The sequence below is a fragment of the Eumetopias jubatus genome, unplaced genomic scaffold, assembly GCF_037043125.1.
Source record: "Eumetopias jubatus isolate StellerSeaLion01/CBP00866 unplaced genomic scaffold, mEumJub1_p1.0 scaffold_13, whole genome shotgun sequence".
In the NCBI taxonomy this organism is placed as follows: domain Eukaryota; kingdom Metazoa; phylum Chordata; class Mammalia; order Carnivora; family Otariidae; genus Eumetopias; species Eumetopias jubatus.
In genome coordinates, this window is record NW_028274819.1 from 83,129,605 (window position 1) to 83,150,925 (window position 21,321).

Consider the following 21,321-nt stretch of genomic DNA (forward strand, 5'->3'; position numbering starts at 1 on the left):
ATGTCTGAGAGCAGTGGTGAGTGCTGAGGGTGGAAATCTAGCTCTTGGTTTCTAGAGGAGGCATTAAAAGCCATGCTGGGGACACACCGTCTTTGGGGTGTTCCGTGGTGGACGTTTTGAGGGCAGCTGTCCTGCGGCTTGCGTGCCCCGGACCGCCTCCTGTGGAAACCTGAGCCGGCTGTGTAGGCCCAGGGCTGGCTGTGACACAGCGTCGGAAAAGAACATCACCGAACGAAAGATAACAAATTCTTTCTCCCTTTGTCTCATAACCATGTCCACCAACGAGAATGCTAATTTACCAGCTGCTCGCCTTAACAGATTCAAGAACAAGGGGAAAGACAGTACAGAAATGAGGCGGCGCCGAATAGAAGTTAATGTGGAGCTAAGGAAAGCTAAGAAGGATGACCAGATGCTGAAAAGGAGAAACGTAAGCTCGTTTCCTGATGATGCTACCTCTCCACTACAGGAAAACCGCAACAACCAGGGCACTGTAAATTGGTCTGTTGATGACATTGTCAAAGGCATAAATAGCAACAATTTGGAAAGCCAGCTCCAGGCTACTCAAGCTGCTAGGAAACTGCTTTCTAGGGAAAAACAGCCCCCCATAGACAACATAATCCGGGCTGGTTTGATTCCAAAATTTGTGTCCTTCTTGGGCAGAACTGATTGTAGTCCCATTCAGTTTGAATCTGCTTGGGCTCTCACTAACATTGCTTCTGGGACGTCAGAACAGACCAGGGCTGTGGTAGATGGAGGTGCTATCCCAGCATTCATTTCTCTGTTGGCATCTTCCCATGCCCACATCAGTGAACAAGCTGTATGGGCTCTAGGAAACATTGCAGGTGATGGTTCAGTTTTTCGAGACTTGGTTATCAAGTATGGTGCAGTTGACCCACTATTAGCTCTCCTTGCAGTTCCTGATATGTCATCTTTAGCATGTGGTTACTTACATAACCTTACTTGGACACTTTCAAACCTTTGTCGCAACAAGAATCCTGCACCCCCATTAGATGCTGTTGAGCAGATTCTTCCTACCTTAGTTCGTCTCCTGCATCATGATGATCCAGAAGTATTGGCAGATACCTGCTGGGCCATTTCCTACCTTACTGATGGTCCAAATGAACGGATTGAAATGGTTGTGAAAACAGGAGTTGTGCCCCAGCTTGTGAAGCTTCTAGGAGCTACTGAATTGCCCATTGGGACTCCTGCACTAAGAGCCATAGGAAATATCGTTACTGGGATGGATGAACAGAGTCAGGTTGTAATAGATGCAGGAGCACTTGCTGTTTTTCCCAGCCTCCTAACGAACCCCAAAACTAATATTCAGAAGGAAGCTACATGGACAATGTCAAACATTACAGCTGGTCGCCAGGACCAGATAGAGCAAGTTGTGAATCATGGATTAGTCCCATTCCTCGTTGGTGTTCTCTCTAAGGCAGACTTTAAGACACAAAAGGAAGCTGTCTGGGCTGTGACCAACTATACAAGTGGTGGGACAGTTGAACAGATTGTATACCTCGTTCATTGTGGCATAATAGAACCATTGATGAACCTCTTAACTGCAAAAGACACCAAAATTATTCTGGTTATTCTGGATGCCATTTCAAACATCTTTCAGGCTGCTGAGAAACTAGGTGAAACTGAGAAACTTAGTATAATGATTGAAGAATGTGGAGGTTTGGACAAAATTGAAGCTCTACAAAACCATGAAAATGAGTCTGTGTACAAAGCTTCATTAAACTTGATTGAGAAGTATTTCTCTGTAGAGGAAGAGGAAGATCAGAATGTTGTGCCAGAAACTACCTCTGAAGGCTATACGTTCCAAGTTCAGGATGGCACTCCCGGGACTTTTAACTTTTAGATTGTACAGCTGAGGCAGAAAGTTGTTTGTTGTGTACTCTGTTTGGTAGAAGTTTGTCTTACTGTTTCTCTACTAAGAACTCTTTTTAAATGTGTTTTGTTATTGTAGCACTTTTTACAACAAAACTCTACTTGACCAGTTCCAAACTGTACAACCTGTATGAAGCTCTTCCTCAGTGGGTTTCTTATTTCTATGTAGAATCTCCTCTCTTGCAGTGTCCTGTAAATAAAGATTAAATTCCACTCTTTTCTTTTAAAAAAAAAAAAAAAAGCCATGCTGGGGACTTCAGGCAGGAGCAAGTCTGTGGGCAGTAGGAGCTGAGTGCAGTGTGGAGCCCAGCATACTCTTCATTAGATACCATCATCTTTCAGTCAGTGCAGACTCCCTTCATCTCTTCCATGCTCCCCTCATCAGACAGGACTGGTCTCCCAGGGGTCCTGGACTTAAATTGACCCCATCACCCTAGAAGAAGGCTTTTAAAAGAAAATATATTACTACCATGGTTTCCCTCACTTTTAATTAAATGCTTCTGAGCAGAATTCAAGATTAGCAAAACAAACACCTTTATCCTCTAGGCATCTTTGGGGGGTGAGTGTGTAATGCACTTCATTTTAGCTACCGTTTTAAGTTATTGCTGTATTTCAAAGTTCTTCTGGATCCCTGACCATAGAAGTGATTCTATCTGGGCAGAACAGCCCCCTCCTCACTGGCTTCTGAGAGGTCTCCTAGGGCTGCTGTTGACAGGGACTCCTATTCCTGGTGCTGTGACAAAAGCTAAACATGGCCTTCCCACCCTCCTGCCAGGTCTGTACTGCCCTGTGTTACCTCTGCCCTCCTAATGTCCTCATACTCTCCTGTCCTGAATGAATCCCTGCATCTGTGCTTGGAAGGGTCTTCATACAGCTTTGAGGAATCTGAAAACACAGTTTTCTATGCTCAGAATAGGAGTAAGTGGGTAACTCACCTTCTCTGGTTCTTCAAGGGTCTGGTATGAATGTGTGCATGTTAGTATGTGTGCACAGTTATGTCTCTGTGTGCACATGTATATACATGTGTGAATGTGTGTCTCTGTGTGTGCATGTGTGTGTATGCAAATGTGAATATGTGTGTCCATGCACCACTTCTTCTAGATATTTATTTATTTATTATTTATTTATTTATCCTCTTTAAAAGTCACTGTGATTTGATCCTAGCTGGTCCATCCACCTTCCATCCCAGTATCCACCCCTGAAATGACACCATGGGACCACTGGACCTAAGTGTACATTCTCATAGACTCCCCAGTACAGATGCCCTTGCATCCTATCCAGTACTTACTCCTGCATATGTGTGGGAAACAGAACGCCACAATGACCACTGGTGCATGTTTGCTCAGACTCCGAGATCTCTGAGAAAACTCAAGATTGCAGGGTTAAAAATAACCGGAAAGGATCAGAGTGAAATGTCCTTGGAACGTGTGGTCAGTTCTAAAGTACACAGCAGAAGATGTTTTGTAGATAGGAAGCCAGCTGTAAAAAAGCACACTGTGCGCTTCCCTCTTTGTTCCCTTGTCCTGTAAATTCTGTTTTAAAGATTCTTACGTGCTTGACTAATCCTGGGTAGGTGGAGGGATGTGACTTACTACACCCCTGCTGTAAATCATTATAGATCTATATCGCTGTAGAAGGTGTATAAGAGTATGGAAAATAAACCTCGGCACCTCGGGCTGTTAGCTCGGGGTCCCCTGTGCCTCGCTATACTGTCGTCTCTTTTTCTCAGTTCCTTCACCACCCCAGGTCCCCGACTCTCAGAGGTTGACAAGTGGCCCCAGAACAGGGACCTGAAGCCCCTGTGGAGGAGTGATCGGCCAGCGCTAGGAACCCTACAGAAGGTGGTAAGCAGGAAAGTTTATTACATGGTTATGGGGCAATCTAATTCGAAAGCATCAGGTTTTGCTGTGTTGATACATCATTTTCTTAAAGAATATGGAGCTAAAGTTACTAAGCAGCGCATAGAAAAATGTTTGGAAACAGTAGTTGAATATAATCCTTGGTTTCCGGACAGAGGCTCCTTAGATGAGGAGACTTGAGTGCAAGTGAAAAATAATGTTTTGACGGCTATGAGACAGGGTGAAATGATTCCCCTTGATTTCTGGCCCATTTGGGCTTTAGTACGAGTGGTTATCAATACTATGGAAACTGGGGATAAGTTATCCCCGACTGAGGTTGCTAAAGAAACTATTAACTGTTTACATACATATGAATTAGACAATAAGACTTTAGGAAAGGCTAAGACTGGGGCGCCTGGGCGGCTCAGTTGGTTAAGTGACTGCCTTCAGCTCAGGTCGTGATCCTGGAGTCCCTGGGTCAGTCCCTGGATCGAGCCCTGCCTGGGGCTCCCCGTTCAGCGGGAAGTCTGCTTCTCCCTCTGACCCTCTCCCCTCTTATATACTCTCTCTCATTCTCGTTCTCTCAAATAAATAAATAAATCTTTAAAAAGAAAGAAAGAAAGAAACAAAGAAAAGGCTAAGACTGAAAGTAAAAAAATTTTCGCGGCTTTACAGTCCCGACCGTCACCCGCGGCCCCTCCACTTTTAACGGAGGACCCCACCGAAGATGATCAACCTCCCTCCAGAGTAGATTTATTCCTTCTCAAATGACCCTCCTTAGCTCTCTCACCTCTCGAAAAGGAACTCTGACGACAAGGGGCTAATGATCTATTTATGGCTTTCCCCATATACCTAACACAAGCTGCTGGTCCCGTCTATGAGGGATTAGATTTAAATGCTTTAAGGGAACTAAAGAAGGCTTGCCACTTGGATGGACCCACAGCCCCTTATACTATAGAGATTTTGAAAGTTTGGACAAATTCTGGGGAGTGGATCCCTTATGACTGGCATATGGTTGCTGGGGTTTGCCTTAAGCCACAGGATTTATTACAATGGAAAATGTGGTTATCGGATGCTGCCTATATGAATCCCCGGGCTAATCGGGCTAACCCGATTTTCTTGCACCATATTTTGAAATACTCACTGGCTCTGGCCCCTTTTCAGATGTTCGAGAGCAGCTGGTTAAGACCCCACCTGCAGCCACAGTACAGGTATCTGAAATCACCCTCACAGCTTGGGAAAAGCTAACCCCTTCAGGGGAAGTGGGGCAAAGTTATATAAAAATTGTGCAAGGCCCTGCAGAAGCATATACTGATTTTATTTCTTGGCTTGAAATGGCTATTGACCACCCATTTCTTCATGCTACTCCATTGACGGGAGAAAAGGCTGGGCATGTTATCTCTCATTTACTTGAATGTTTCAATATTATGGGGTTACCTACTTGTATCAAGACAGATAATGGCCCAGCATATACTGGCAAGAAAGTACGAGAATTCCTTGCAGAATGGGAAATACAGCATATCACAGGTATTCCTTAACAATCCTCAGGGACAAGCTGTAGCGGAAATGGCCCATGCCACCATTAAGAAACAACTGCGTGAAACTATTTCTAAAAAGAAAGGGGAAATCTCCCCCCAAGACATTATGGCACAAACCTTATTTATTGTAAAATTTTCTAAATTTACCCCAAGGAGAACCATATACTAGAGCTGACAAACATTTCTCGCCAGCCTCAATCTCAACTCAGGATGCACCTGTGTGGATAAAAAATGATGAAAATAATTGGTTGCCCAGGAAATTAATTACCCGAGGCCCTGGTTATGCTTGTGTCATTCCAGATGGATCCAGTCAAGCAATTTGGATACCTCTTCGGAAAGTCTGGCCCAGGACCGGCAATGAAGACAACAGAAGAGGTCTCTCAGGTGCTGCAAGGATTGACTACCCAACACCCTGTCCGAGAGATGGCAACACTCTCCTTGAAGAGACCTCAAAAATGAAAATTGCCCCCGACAACACCCCCAACTTGGGGGCAACTGAAGACCCTCACTCAGAGGGCGGAGCAAGTCCTGGAGACGACCAGATCTACCAAAATCCCTGAACATTTGTTCCTGGCTATGTTAGCAGTGGTGACATGTGCCTCTGCGCAGTATGGATTCCATCCTTCTTCTCTAGGCCCGTATGGGGGTCTGGATCCTGGATACTGTGCCCTCACAAAACAAATGAGTGCCCAAAATCTCCATCACAGAGTGCTTACGACAGTGGCTAATTTGAAAAAAAGAAAGGGGGAGCTGTGGGAAACAGAACACCACAACGACCACTGGTGCATGTTCACTCAGACTCTGAGATCTCTGAGAAAACTCAAAATTGCAGGGTTAAAAATAACCGGAAAGGATCAGAGTGAAATGCCCTCGGAACGTGTGTGGTCAGTTCTAAAGTACGCAGCAGAGATGTTTTGTAGATAGAAAGCCAGCTGTAAACAGCACACTGTGCACTCCCCTCTTTGTCCCCTTGTCCTGTAAATTCTGTTTTAAAGATTCTTACATGCTTGACTAATCCTGGGTAGGTGGAGGCATGTGACTTACTACGCCCCTGCTGTAAATCATTATAGATCTATATCACTGTAGAAGGTATATAAGAATATGGAAAATAAACCTCGGCACCTCGGGCTGTTAGCTCAGAGTCCCCTGTGCCTCGCTATACTGTCATCTCTTTTTTCTCACTTCCTTTGCCAACCTGGGTCCCCAACTCTCAGAGATCGACACATATGGACTCTACCCCAAGGTTAGCCAAGCTTCATTCTGAGGGAACAGTCCCCATAAGACTACTTATATTTCTGACATGATTAAAGATTTATTTTTTTTTTTATTTTAGAGAGGGGGAAGGGGCAGAGGGAGAGAGAAAATCTTAAACAAACTCCCTGCTGAGTATGGAGTCCGATGTGGGGCTTGATCTCATAACCCTGGGATCATAACCTGAGCCAAAATCAAGAGTCAGACACTTAACAGACTGAGCCACCCAGGTGCCCCTCACAGAGACAGTTTATTGCAGGGTTAAGATTTAAATTAGAAGCAGCCAAGGGAAGAGCCACATAAGGACATAGTTCAGGAGTAGTTCCAGTCTTCCTCCCCCTATGGAGTTTTGGCTGGCATTACCAACTCCTGACCATGATGTATAACAATATGCACAGTATAGTGCTGACCAGGGAAACTCACTGGAGCCTTTGTGTTCAGAGTTTTGTTGAGGTTCAGTCATATGCTTCCTGTGTGGCTGACCTGTAGTCTTTTGTCCTTCCAGAGGTCAGGCTGACACAATTAGTCTTTAGTTCCTCTGGATGGGACACAAATACCATGGGCCCAAATCATAATCATGCTGTGTGAACAGTTCCATCACAAATCACATCACTAGACTGTTAGTGGCCAAAACCCTTAGGTAAACGGAATGTCCTATCAAGCAGAACAATCCAGGGGCCTGAGTTCAACTCCCAGTAGCTGAGAACAAAGGCTATACTTCTCTTTGGGTCAAGTTAATTCTCTACACATACCCCTGCCAACATCCCCATCTTTGAAATTTGAGGATTGGGAGGAGTAAACATCATCTCTTCAAGTGCCAGGTGACTGAATGTTGCCCCTCAGGGCTGAGTGGCCCCTCCCAGCCAAGCAGGAGGACTCTGGTCCTCTCTGCAGGGAATTTCTGCTTAAAATAACCATCCTGGTTCTAAAAAGAGCCCTGAACATCCAGTACCTGCTTTTTTGGGGACCACAGAATTATCAAGAATGAAGCAGCTTACCCGCTAAGAACCTTCTGCTACCTCCAAGAAATAGATATGTGGGGACCAAGGAAGATGGTGGAAGAGTGGAAGGACTACAGGCTTGCCTTGACCTGTTAATACGACTAGATAGTATCGAATCATCCTATATACCTCAGAAATAGACCTGAAGACTAGCAGAAAACAAACTCTAGAACTAAAATGTAAAGAACAGGCCACATTGAAGAAGGTAGGAAGTGGGGCGACAAGGTTTAAGAGAGAAAAGGATCATGGTTGCTGCAGTGGGGAGGGAGCTGTGGTCACAGAGAAGGGTGGAGAGACAGACTAACACACAGGAAGACCACACTGGGAAGATGAATCCTCAGAGCAATTGTCTTGGAAAGTGAGAGGGGCCTAATTTTGAGAGTCCTTGCAACCAGCAGTGCTTAAAGCCTAGAGTTTTAAAGGTCAGTGGGCTTGGCTTCAGGAGACCTCAGAGGCATTGGTGCTAATCTTAGAGAGAGGGCAGGGCAAACAGCTTGCATACATAAGAGTGTGGAAACAGCAATCTAAAGAGTGCCTAGGGCACACAGTAGGGAGGTTATTTGCTCTCCTTGCAGCATGTCCCAAAGAGGCAACATTCACAGAGAAACCCCTCCAGGAACAAAGGAACTAGCCAGCACCTTTTCCCTCCTTTGCCCCTTAGCTTTAACACAGAGCCATCTGTGGCAACCAGCAGAGTACCAATACTACTACCTAACTTGCTTACACTAAATCTCACCCTACAATGCTCTGGGGGAACCATCCTCCCCAGTTATATTTCCCTCAGTGCCAGGGCAGCAGGTGGTTCCTTCAGAAGACCAGGACAAACCCCAGCCAACAACAGATTTCCAACCTGGGAGTTCTTGTTTGTAAGTTCATTTCCCTTAAAAATAGAAGTAGCTGACTTTCTTAACATAGAGAAGCAGGCACAAACTTAGACAAAACGAGAAGACAGAGGAATTTGTTTCAAATGAAAGAACAGAAAAAGGCCATAGCCAGAGATCTAAGTGAAAAAGATATAAGTAACATGCCTGATAGAGAATTAAAAGTAATGATCATAAAAATTCTCACTGGAGTTGAGAAAAGAGTGAAGGACATGAGTGAGACTCTTAACAGAGAGATAAGGAATAACATTGCAGAGATAAAGAGCTTAATAAACACAATGAGAAACATGCCTGATGGATTGAACAACAAGCTAGAAGAAGCAGAGGAACAAATTAATAACCTAGAAAACAGAGTAATGGAAAGCAATCAAGCTGAACAAAAGGGACAAAGAAAAAAAAGAGTTATGCAAAACAAGAATAGACTTAGGGACTCAGTAATTCCACCAAACGTAATAACATTCACATTACAGGAGTTCCAGGAGAAGAAGAGAGAGAAAAGGGAGCAGAAAATTTATTTGAAGAAATAATAGCAGAAAACTTCCCTAATTTGGGGAAGGAAAGATATCCAGATCCAAGAGGCACAGACGACCACCAACAAAATGAATAAAAGCAGATCCACACCAAGACATATTACAATAAAATGGCAAAATATAGTGATAAAAAAATTTCAAAAGCAGCAAGACAAAATAAGAAAGTTACATAAGGCTATCAGGGGATTTTTTGGCAGAAACTTTCAAGTCAGAAGGGAGTGGTATGTTATATTCAAAGTGCTGAATGGGAAAAGTCTACAGCCAAAATTACTATCAAGCAAGACTACCATTCAGAATAGAAGGAGAGATAAAGTGTTTCCCAGATTAACAAAAATGAAAGGAGTTCTTGACCACTAACACAGTCTTGCAAGAAATATTAAAGGGGAGTTTTTGAGTAAAAAAGAAAAAACAAAAATGACAGTACGAAGGTAGGAAACACAGAAGCAGTAAAAATGAGTATTTTTGTAAAATATCAGCCAAACAACTCACAAAATAAAAGGATGTAAAATATGACAAGATATAATTAAAACATGGGGAGGGGTAAAGAATGGGTTAATGACTATCAATTTTTAAGCTTTTATTTATTTATCTATCTGAGAGAGAGAGAAAGAGAGTGAGCATGAGTGGGGGGGAGGGGCAGAGAAAGAGGGAGAATCAGACTCCCCTCTAAGCAGGGAGCTCTATGTGGGGCTTGATCGCAGGACACGAAATCATGATCTGAGCCAAAGCCAGGCAGACTTTTAACTGACTCTGCCACCTACACATCCCTTAAGTTTCTCTATTTCCATAATAGAAGGCACACACTTAACCTACTGAGCCACCCAGGTGCCCCGGATGACCATCAATTTAATATAGACTGCTATATGCAAATGTTATATACAAACCTAATGGTAATCAGAAATCAAACCCAGTAATAGATATGTAAAAAATAAAGAGAAAGGAATCCAAGTATATAAAGAAAGCCGGAAAACTGAAGGAGATCAAAAGAAAGGATTAGAGAACAATAAAACACCTACAAAACAAGTAACTAAATGGAAATAAATACATATCTACCAATAACTGTTTTGAATATAAATGGATTAATGCTCTAGTCAAAAGACATAAGGTGACAGATGGATATAAACAAACAAACAAAAAACAAGATCCATCTATATGCTGTTTATGAGACTCATTTTGGACCAAAAGTCACCTGCAGATTGAAAGTGAGGGGATGGAGAAATATCTATCATGCAAATTGATGTCAAAAGAAAGTCAAAGTACCACTACCTATATTGGACAAAATAGCTTTTAAAACAAAGACTATAATAGGAGACAAGGAAGAGCACTATATAAAAATAAAGGGGACAATCCAACAAGAAGATGTAACAATTATAAATATTTATGCATCCCAAATGAGAGTACCCAAATACATAAAACAGTTCATAACAAACGTAAAGGAATGAATTGACAATAATGATAAGGGATTATAATACCTCTCTTATGTGGATGGACAGATCATTCAAATAGTAAATCAACAAGGTAAGAATGACTTGGAGAGTCACTCTGGAACAGATGGATTAAACTGATATATTTTGTCCTAAGACAACAGAATACACATTCTTTTCAAGTGTACATGGAACATTCTCCAGACTAGATCACATATTAGGCGGCAAAACAGCTCGAACAAATTCAAGAAGATCAAAGTCATATGGTGCATCTTTTCTGACCACAATGCTATATGAACTTAGAAGTCAACCACAAGAAACAATCTGCAGAGACCACAAATACATGCTACCAAACAATGAATGGGTCAACCAGGAAATAAAAGAAGAAATAAAAGTATACTGGAAGCAAATGAAAATGAAAACACAACAATCCAAAACTTTTGGGATGCAGCAAATGTGGTTCTAAGAGGGTAGTATAGAGCAATAAAAGCCTACCTCAAGAAGCAAGAAAAATTTCAAATAAACAACCAATCCTTACATTTAAAGGAGCTAGGAAAAGAAAAATAAAGGCAACTAAACAAGCAGAAGAAAGGAAATAATAAAGATTATAGCAAAAAAAAAAGATTATAGCAGAAATAAATGATACAGAAACTAAAAATAGGGCGTCTGGGTGGCTCAGTTGGTTAAGCGACTGCCTTCGGCTCAGGTCATGATCCTGGAGTCCTGGGATTGAGTCCCGCATTGGGCCCCTGCTCAGCGGGGAGTCTGCTTCTCCCTCTAACCCTCTCCGCTCTCATGTACTCTCCCTCTCTCTCTCATTCTCACTCTCTCAAAATAAATAAATAAATCTTAAAAAAAGAAACTAAAAATAAATAAAAAAAGCCAAAACAAAGCACACAAAATACACACCTACACACACAATAGAACAGATCAATGAAACTAGCAGCTTATTTATTGAAAAAGTCACTAAAATTGATAAATCTCTAGCTAGATTTATCAAGAAAAAAGATAAAGGACTCAAATAATTAAAATGACAAATGAGAGAGGAGAAATAACAACTCACACCTTAAAAATACAATGGAATATAAGAGAACATTATGAAAAACTATATGCTAATAGGACAACCTAGAAGAAATGGATAATTCCTAGAAACATATAATCTAAGAAAACTGAAACATAAAGAAATAGAAAATTTGAATAGACCAATTCCCAGCAAAGCAGTTGACTTAGTAATAAAAAAATTCCCATCAAACAAAAGTCCAGGACCAGATGGCTTCTGAGGGAATACTACCAAACGTTTAAAGAAATGTTAATACCTATTCTTCCCAAACTATTCCAAAAAATAAAAAAGGAAGGAAAAATTTTAACTTCATTACATAAGGCTAGTAATACCTTAATACCAAGACCAAATAAAGACACCACAAAAAAAAAGAGAACTATAGGCCAATATCTCTCATGAACATAGACTCAAAAATCCTCAACTAAATACTAGCAAACTGAATCCACCAATATATTAAAAAAAAATTATTCATCACCATCAAGTGGGATTTATTTCTGAGTTGCAAGGGTAGTTCAATATTTGCAAATCGATCAACATGATACATCACATCAATAAGAGAAAGGAAGAAAGGATAAGAATCATATGATCATTTCAATAGATGCAGAAAAAGCATTTGACAAAGTACAACACACATTCATGATAAAAACCCTCAACAAAGTAGGTTTAAGGGGAACATATCTCAACATAATAAAGGCCTTTTATGAAAAACATGCTTAATGGGGAAAAACTGAGTATTCCCCCCCCATTTCCCCTTCACGAACAAGACAAGGATTTTCGACACTTTTATTCGATATAGTAAAGGAAGTCTGAGCCACAGCAATCAGACAACAAAAAGAAATAAAAGGCATCCAAATTGGTAAGGAAAAAGTAATACTTCCACTATTTTCAGATGACATGGCACTATGTATAGAAAACACAAAAGATTCCAAAAATGAACAAACAAAAAAGTGTTAGAACTGTTAAATGAATTCAGTAAAGTCACAGGATACATAATTGATGCACAGAATTCTGTTGCATTTCTATACATCGGTAATAAAGCTGCAGAAAGAAAAATTAAGAAATTAAATTAATAACAATACCATTTATAATCAAACAAAAAATAATAAGATACTTTGGAATAAACCTAAGCAAAGGGCTGAAAGGTCTATATTCTGAAAACTATAAAACACCGATGAAAGAAATTGAAGATGACACAAAGAAATGGAAAGACATTCTATGCTCATGGATTGGATTAAAAGAACAAATATTGTTTAAGTGTCTATACAGTAGTATATATCAATAAACACATTTAAAACAATCCTTATCAAAATGTCACCAGTGTTTTTCACAGAGGTAGAACAAACAATCCTAAACTTTGTATGAAACCACAAAAGACCCCAAATAGCCAAAGCAACCTTGAAAAAGTAAAGCAAAGCAGAAGGCATCACATTTCTAGACTTCAAGTTATATTAGGAAGCTTTGTGATCAAAAGAGTATAGTACTGGCAAAAAAACACACACATAGATCAATGGAACAGAATAGACATCCCAGAAATGAACCCACTACTATATGGTCAGTTAATCTTCAACAAAGCAAGAAAGAATATCCAGTTGAAAAAAAAGACAGTTTCTTCAACAAATGGCGTTGGGAAAACTGGACACACAAGCAAAAGAATGAAACTGGAAAAATTTCTTACACCATGCACAAAAGTATATTCAAATGGATTGAAGACCTAAATGTGAGACTTGTATTGAAACTTGTTTTGTGGCCTAATATGTGATCTCTTGTGGGGAATGTTTTGTGTGCACTTGAAAAGAATGTATATTCTGCTGTTTTAGAAAAGAGTGTTCTGAAGTTATATTTTAAAACACACCTGGTTCAATGTGTCATTTAAAGTCACTGTTTCTTTATTGATTTTCTGTTTGGGTGATCTGTCCATTGATGTAAATAAGGTATTAAAGTCCCCAACTATTACTGTATTATTATCAATTATTTCCTTTATATTTGTGATTAACTGCATTATGTATTTGGGTACTCCGACGTTGGCTGCCTAAATATTTACAATTGTTATATATTTTCATTGGATTGTCCCCTTTATCATTATATAGTGTCCTTCCTTGTCTCTTACTATAGTCTCTTTTTTTTCTGAAGATTTATTCAAATTCCAGTTAGTAAACATACAATATAATAATAGTTTCAGGTGTACAATATAGTGATTCTACACTTCCATACAATACTTGGCGCTCATCATGACCAATAAAATCCTTAACACATCCCTCTATCCTCCTCCCCTCTGGTAACCATCAGTTTGTTCTCTATAGTTAAGAGCCTGTTTCTTAGTTTGCCTCTCTCTCTCTTTTTTCCCTTTGTTCATTTGTTTTGCTTCTTAAGTTCCATATATAAGTGAGATCATAGGGTATTTGTCTTTCTCTGACTGATTTATTTCACTTAGCTAATACTCTTTAGCTCAGTCCTTGTCCCTGGAAAACGCAAGATTTCATTCTTCTCTGTGGCTATACATCTTCTATATATCTCACATCTTCTTTATCCAAACATCAGGTGATTCACTGATAGACACTTGGGCTGTTTCCATAATTTGGCTATTGTAGATAATGCTGCTATAAACATTGGGATGCATGTATCCCTTTGAATTTCTATTTTTGTATTCTTTGGGTAAATACCTAGTAGTACAATTGCTGGACCATAGGGTAGTTCTATTTTTAACTTTTTGAGGAACCTCCATACTGTTGTCCACAGTGGCTACACCAGCGTGCATTCCCACCAACAGTGCAAGAAGTTTCCCCTTTCTCCACATCCTCACCAAAACCTGCTATTTCTTGTGTTGTTAATTTTAGCCATTCCAACAGGTGTGAAGTGATATCGCTTGTAGTTTTGATTTTTATTTCCCTGATGATCAGTGATGTTGAGCATCTGTTCATGTGTCTGTTGGCCATCTTTATGTCTTCTTTGGAAAAATGTTAACTCATGTCTTCTGTCCATTTTTTAATTGGACTATTTGTTTTTGGGGTTTTGAGTTTTATAAGTTCTTTATATATTTTGGATATTAACCCCCTATCAGATATGTCATTTGCAAATGTCCTCTACAATTCCTTAGGTTGCCCTTTAGTTTTTTTGATGATCTTCTTCACTGTGCAGAAACTTTTTATCTTGATGAAGTCCCAATAGTTCATTTTTGCTTTTGTTTCCCTTCCCTCAGACATATCTAAAAAGAAGTTGCTAAGGCTGGTGTCACAGAGGTTACTGCCTGTGTTTTCCTCTAGGATTTTGATGGTTTCAGGTCTCACATTTAGGTCTCCAAACCATTTTGAATTTACTTTTGTGTATGGTGCGAGGAAGTTTTCCAGTTTCATTATTTTGCATGTTGCTGTCCAGTTTTCCCAGCACCATTTGTTGAAGAGATTGTCTTTTTCCCACTGGATATTCTTTCCTGCTTTGTTGAAAATTAATTGGCCATATAGTTGTGCATTCATTTCTAAGTTTTATATTCTGTTCTATTGGTGTATGTGTCTATTTTTGTGCCACCACCATTCTATTTTGATCAAAACAGCTTTGTAATATAACTTGAAGTCTGGAAATATGATTCTGCCTGCTTTGCTTTTCTTTTTCAAGATTGCTTGGCTATTTGGGGTCCTTTGTGGTTCCATAGAAAGTTTAAGATTGTTTCTTCTAGTTCTATGAGAAATGCTGGTGGCATTTTGACAGGGATTGCATTGAAATTGTAGATTGCTTAGGGTAGTATAGGCAATATTTAACATTTAACAATAATCCATAAGCATAGGATGTCTTTCCATATTTTTGTGTCATTTTGAATTTCTTTCATCAGTGTTTTATAGTTTTCAGAGTACAGGTCTTTCACCTCTTTAGTTAGGTTTATTCTTAGATGTCTTCTTATTTTTGGTTCAATTGTAAATTAGGTTGTTTTCTTAATTTCTCTTTCTGCTGCTTCATTATCAGTGTATAGAAATGCAACAGATTTCTGTACATTGATTTTGTATTCTGTGACTTTACTGAATTTGTTTTACATTTCTAATAGTTTTTTGGTAGTCTTTTGGGTTTTCTATACAGACTATCATGTAATCTGCAAATAGTGAAAGTTTTATTTCTTCCTTACTGATTTGGATGCGGTTTATTTCTTTTTGTTATCTGATTGCTATAGCTAGCACTTCTAGTATTATTTTAAATAACAGTGATGGGGTGCCTGGGTGATTCAGTTGGTTAGGCATCTGACTTTGGCTCAGGTCATGACCACAAGGTCCTGGGATTGAGCCCCATGTCAGGTTCCCTGCCCAGCAGTGAGTCTGCTTGTCCCTCTGCTCCTCTCCCCACTCATGCACTCTGTCTCTCTTAAATAAATAAATAAAATCTTTATAAATAAATAAATAAATAAATAAAGGTGGTTAGAATGGACATCTTTAAGGACTTATGTCTTACATATCAATTTTGGGATATAAGAAAGGAAATATGTATGTAGAGGGATATGTTTCTCACACTAAATTCCACAAGGTTGTTCTCACTAGCTCATGACAGTAGAACAAACTTTAGATAGCCTCTGTATGCAATCAAAATGTGAAAAAGTTGTGGGGGAGCTCTTGGGAATATGGCAGAGTGGGAGGATCCTAAGCTTATTCCATTCCACATTTATAACTAGATATCACTCACATCCTAGTAAATAAGCCAGAAAGAAATCTGAAAAATGGCAGAACAAACCCCCAACTAAGTGTAGAGAAGAAGCCACATTGAAAAAATTAGGAAGGGCAGAAATGGTGGTCAGGAGCTGCCTGCAGAAGAGAGGGATCTGTGAGCATGGACAGGTAAAAGAAAGGTTCCCCTACACCAGGGAGCCCACAGGAAGAAGATGAATCCTTATAATGTTTGGCTTTGAAACCCAGAGTGACCAAATTCCATACACTTGTATAACTGTGGGACTTGGAGCCTGGCATTTTAAAAGTTAGGTGACTCAGCACTGGTGAGCAGGGAGGATGAGTGACAGCCAGGTCCTTGCCCTTAAACAGATGACAGCCAGAGGAAAGGCAACATAGAAGTGACAGTTTGCACACTTGGGAGTAAGCGAGAGAAAGATTTTCTTTTCTTTTGAGATCATTTATACTGATTTTGGAGTATGTTGTATGACTTCCTCAGTAATAAAGTAACTGGCAGACGCCATTTTCCTCCCTCCCCAAAATATAAATAAATACAGGGACACCTGTTGGGAGGAGTGCTACACAGACACTTGCTACTTAACCTGCTAGCAGTTCGTCCCAACCATGAGTTCTCCTGATGACTCTCCCACTCAAAGCCAAATGGCCTCTGCCCTGGGCTTAGAGAAAATTTTGTTAATGCTGCATGAACCCTGCCCAGCATCTGCAGCCCCCATCCACTGCCACCACTGTTGTATGCTGCACCCTTGGCCACCACCACTACTGTGCACCATGCATCCAGTGGCCACCATGTTTGGGCCTAGACTAGCAGATAGGCACCCTGCTCCCTAGCCCTCTTGCAGTCATACGACCTCAGAGCCAGCCCACCTGGGTCTCATTTCTAGTAGTTTTTTGGTAGAGAGCACGCATAGCTCAAATAGGCAGAAAGTCAGTGAGGACATCTGGACTGAAATAAAAAGTGATTCAGATGCAATAGCAGGGTATAATCCACACATATAGGAGACAGCTCTGAAGTGCTAGGTTCGGTGAACAGGGGACACTGCACTGCAGAACAGTACAGGACCTCTTCTTCATAAAGCCAGAAGATAGCTGACTTTGATAACACACAGGAAAAGACACAGAGAAGTAGACCAAATGAGGATACAGAGGAATATGTCCCAAATAAAAGAATAGGAAAAAATCACAACAGGAGATCTAAGTGAAACAGAAATAGGCAATACACACCTGACAGAGAATTTAAAGTAATTATTATAAAGATATTCACTGGATTCAAGAAAGGGTGGAGGACATCAGTGAGACCCTTGACAAAGAGATAGAAAACAACATGTCAGAGATGAAGAACTCAAAAAATAAAATTAAAAATATAATAGAAGGGATAAGTAGTAGTCTACTGGAAACTGGAATGTATAAGTGGCCTGGAGGATGGACTAATGGAAAGCAATCCAGTTGAACAGATTAAAGACAAACAAATACTGCATAAGGAGAATAGGCTTAGAGGCAGTGACACCATCAAGTGTAATAACGTTCAAATTATAGGGATCCTAAAAGGAGAATAGAAAGAAAGGGGGTCAGAAAATGTATTTGAAGAAATAATAGCTGAAAACTTCCCAAATATGGGGAGGTAAAAACACATCCATATCCAGAATGAACAGAAATCTTCCAGTAAATTCAACCCAAGGAGTTCCACACCAAGGCACATAGTAATTAAAATGGCAAAAAATAGAAAGAATTTTAAATATTGCAAGAGAAAAGAAGAGTTATATAGAAAGGAAACCCCATAAGGTTATCAGCTGTTTTTTCAACAGAACATTACAGGCCAGAAGACAGTGGCACAATATATTCAAAGTGCTGAAAGGGAAAATTTTCCAGTCAAGAATATTCTACAACCAAGGCTATCATTCAGAATAGAAGGAGAGAGAAAGCGATTCCCAAACAAACAAAAGTTAAAGAAATTCATGACCACTAAAACAGCCCTACAAGAGGGGCGCCTGGGTGGCTCAGACGTTAAGCGTCTGCCTTCAGCTCAGGTCATGATCTCAGGGTCCTGGGATCGAGCCCCACATCGGGCTCCCTGCTCAGCGGGAAGCCTGCTTCTCCCTCTCTCCCACTCCCCCTGCTTGTGTTCCCTCTCTCGCTGTATCTCTCTCTGTCAAATAAATAAAATCTTAAAAAAAAAAAAAACAGCCCTACAAGAAATGTTAAGGGGACTCTGTGAAGGGAGGAACCATAAATAAGAGGAAGAAAAATAGGAAGCACAGAACCAAAACTAACTAACTAACTATACCTGTAAAAATCAGTCAAGAGAAGCACAAAATAACCTGATGTAAAATATGGTACCTACATCAGAAACATGGAGCGGAGAGGGGTAAAGAATGAATTCAAAATTAAGTGACCATTAGCTTAATACAGACTGCTATATGCAGATATTACATATAAACCAAATGGTAAAGACAAATTAAATAACAGTAATAGATATGCAAAAAATAAAGAGTAATGAATCTAAATATTTCACTAAAGCAAGCTAACCAATCATGAGAAAAGAGAAGAGAGCAAGAGAAGGAACAGAGAGGAACTACACACACACACACACACACACACACACACACACACACAACCTACAGAATGGGAGAAGATATTTGCAAATGACATATCTGGTAAGGGGTTAGTATCCAAAATATATAAAGAACTTATAAAATTCAAAACCCCCCAAAAATAGTCCAATTAAAAAATGGGCAGAAGACATGAGTAGACATTTTTCCAAAGAAGACATATAGATGGCCAACAGACACATGAACAGATGCTCAACATCACTGATCATCAGGGAAATAAAAATCAAAACTACAAGCGATATCACTTCACACCTGGCTAAAATCAACAACACAAGAAATAGGTTTTGGTGAGGATGTGGAGAAAGGGGAAACTTCTTGCACTGTTGGTGGGAATGAAAACTGGTGCAGCCCCTCTGGAAAACAGTATGGAGGTTCCTCAAAACGTTAGAAATAGAACTACCCTATGGTCCAGCAATTGCACTACTAGGTATTTACCCAAAGAATACAAAAATAGAAATTCAAAGGGATACATGCATCCCAATGTTTATAGCAGCATTATCTACAATAGCCAATTCATGGAAACAGCCCAAGTGTCCATCAACTGATGATTGGATAAGGAAGATGTGGAGTATTACTAGAATATTACTCAGCCACAGAAAAGAATGAAATCTTGCCATTTGCAACTGCATGGATGAAGCTAGAGAGTTTCACATATACATGGCATCCTGTATCATTTTGTATTTGATTTAAACTTCATGTCCTGTTCTAGAAATCTCTGAGTGCTGTGGCCCCTGCTATCTTTCCAGCCTCCTCTCACATCACTCTCTCCACTGCCCAGTCTATCCACAGACACTCTGTCAGCTGCTTGAATGCCTCATGCCCCCATCTTCACTTGTGGTTATCACACATGCCTTTCTTTCCATTAGAAATGCTCTCCATTCCAGTTTTCACCTGGTTGTCTCTTACCACAGACCATCTGATGTAAGGAGATTTCCCAGTATTTCTGTTCTCCACAGCACTTCCCACCATTCACAATCAGTTATCTGTCTGCTCATTTACACTTTGTATCCTCCACTAAACTCTGCATTCCATGAGAGAAAGGTCCAGTTTAGTCATCACTATAATGCCAAAGTTTTGAGTAAACAGAAGTTACTCAGTGAAGAGTTGTTGAATGAAGGAATACATATCATCTCTATTATAGAGAAACCCATGTACATGGTATGGCAGAGGGAGCTAAGAGACCATATTTGAGAGATTTGGTTTCTAATCCTATCACAAGCCCTAATTCACTGTGTGACTTTGGGTAAACCACAGTACCTCTTTTAGCCCTATTTCTTCACCTGTATGAAAGATAGTATAAATAGGGTATCATTGTAACTCTGAATTCCCTAAATATTAAAAGTATCCTCTGCAGCAATATCTGTGGGAGTAGAGATGCCTGGGTAGCTCAGTTGGTTAAGCAACTACCTTCAGTTCAGGTCATAATCCCAGCCTGTGATCGAGTCTCTCATTGGGTTCCTTGCTCAGGAGGGAGCCTGCTTCTCCCTCTTCCTGCTGTTCCCCCTGCTTGTGCTGTCCCTCTCTCTCTTTCTCTCTCTCTGAGAAATAAATAAAATCTTAAAAAAAGAACAATATTTGTGGGAGAAACTTGTGGTGAGTTGTTGGTGTGTTTGCTTACTTGTTTTTTTTCTTTGCCTTAAAATTTGGAGAGTTTTGTGATTGAGATCCTATGGTATGTAAAGTTGCAATTCTCAGATTTAGTGATAATCTGTGTTTAAACCAGTTGTTTACTGGACAATAAAACTTCATAGCATCCTCATCAGTCTGAGGGCTTCTGTAGGTTAAAATTTCACCATGTGACCTCCCTGTGCCTATGTGTTCCTTCACTGGACCACGGACCACTAGAACTTGACTCTGTATGGATGTAAAATATAGTCTGGAGTGAATTGATTGGGAGTGAAATGAATGCTGAATTCTCTGGTTGTGACTTTTGGGTCTTGAAACTACAGTGAACAGGGGACTTGAGTGAGCCAGCAGCTTGTTCTGGTCTCCTGGCTTGAGGGAGTCTTCCCCATGCTTGTTCTGGGGTAGTCCCTATTGCCTGATGAACAGATAATGCTGACTTGGATGCAGTTAGAGAGCCAAGTACCAGAGATGAATGACACTTCCATAAATTTGGCCAGAGCAGAGGGTATGGAAGGTTAAAGTAGCTGCAGCAGCAGCAGCAGGTGTGGTTATAAGGCAAGAAGAAAAATAATTTTATATTAGCCTTTATATTCCTTTCTAGTCTCCAAATGAGCATAAAAGCGACAAGGATGAAATGGAAAACTGGAAAGTGCCAGTGGTACAGCCATAAGGTTTCTTTTCCTGACATTGCCTGAGATATTGTTTGCTAACAGTAATGGACATGATCTAAAGCACTCTCCTTTGCCCCTTCAGATGTAATCAGTTTTCAGTTCACAAAGAAATAAATCTGCCAGCACAGAAAATCCCCAATGGTCTTGATAGAATAAAGGACATTCTTCCTTAACCTTCTCTTACCCTTGAAGCATTTCAAATGCTTTTAGTTTTCCTCACTTGTCTGAAACACAGAGATGTAGCATGGGAAAAAGTAAGCATCATGCCCTTTCCTGTGTTTAGAGAAGAGGGTAGAGAGGGTGTGGGCAAGAAAGTGGGATAGCCAGAGACTGAAGGCAGGAGA

General features: G+C 40.2%; 1 pseudogene; it reads left to right on the plus strand.

Moving 5' to 3' along the window:
- The first annotated feature begins 256 nt into the window (after positions 1–256).
- On the plus strand, positions 257–2,098 carry LOC114204034 (importin subunit alpha-1 pseudogene; annotated as a pseudogene).
- Positions 2,099–21,321: the final 19,223 nt, after the last annotated feature.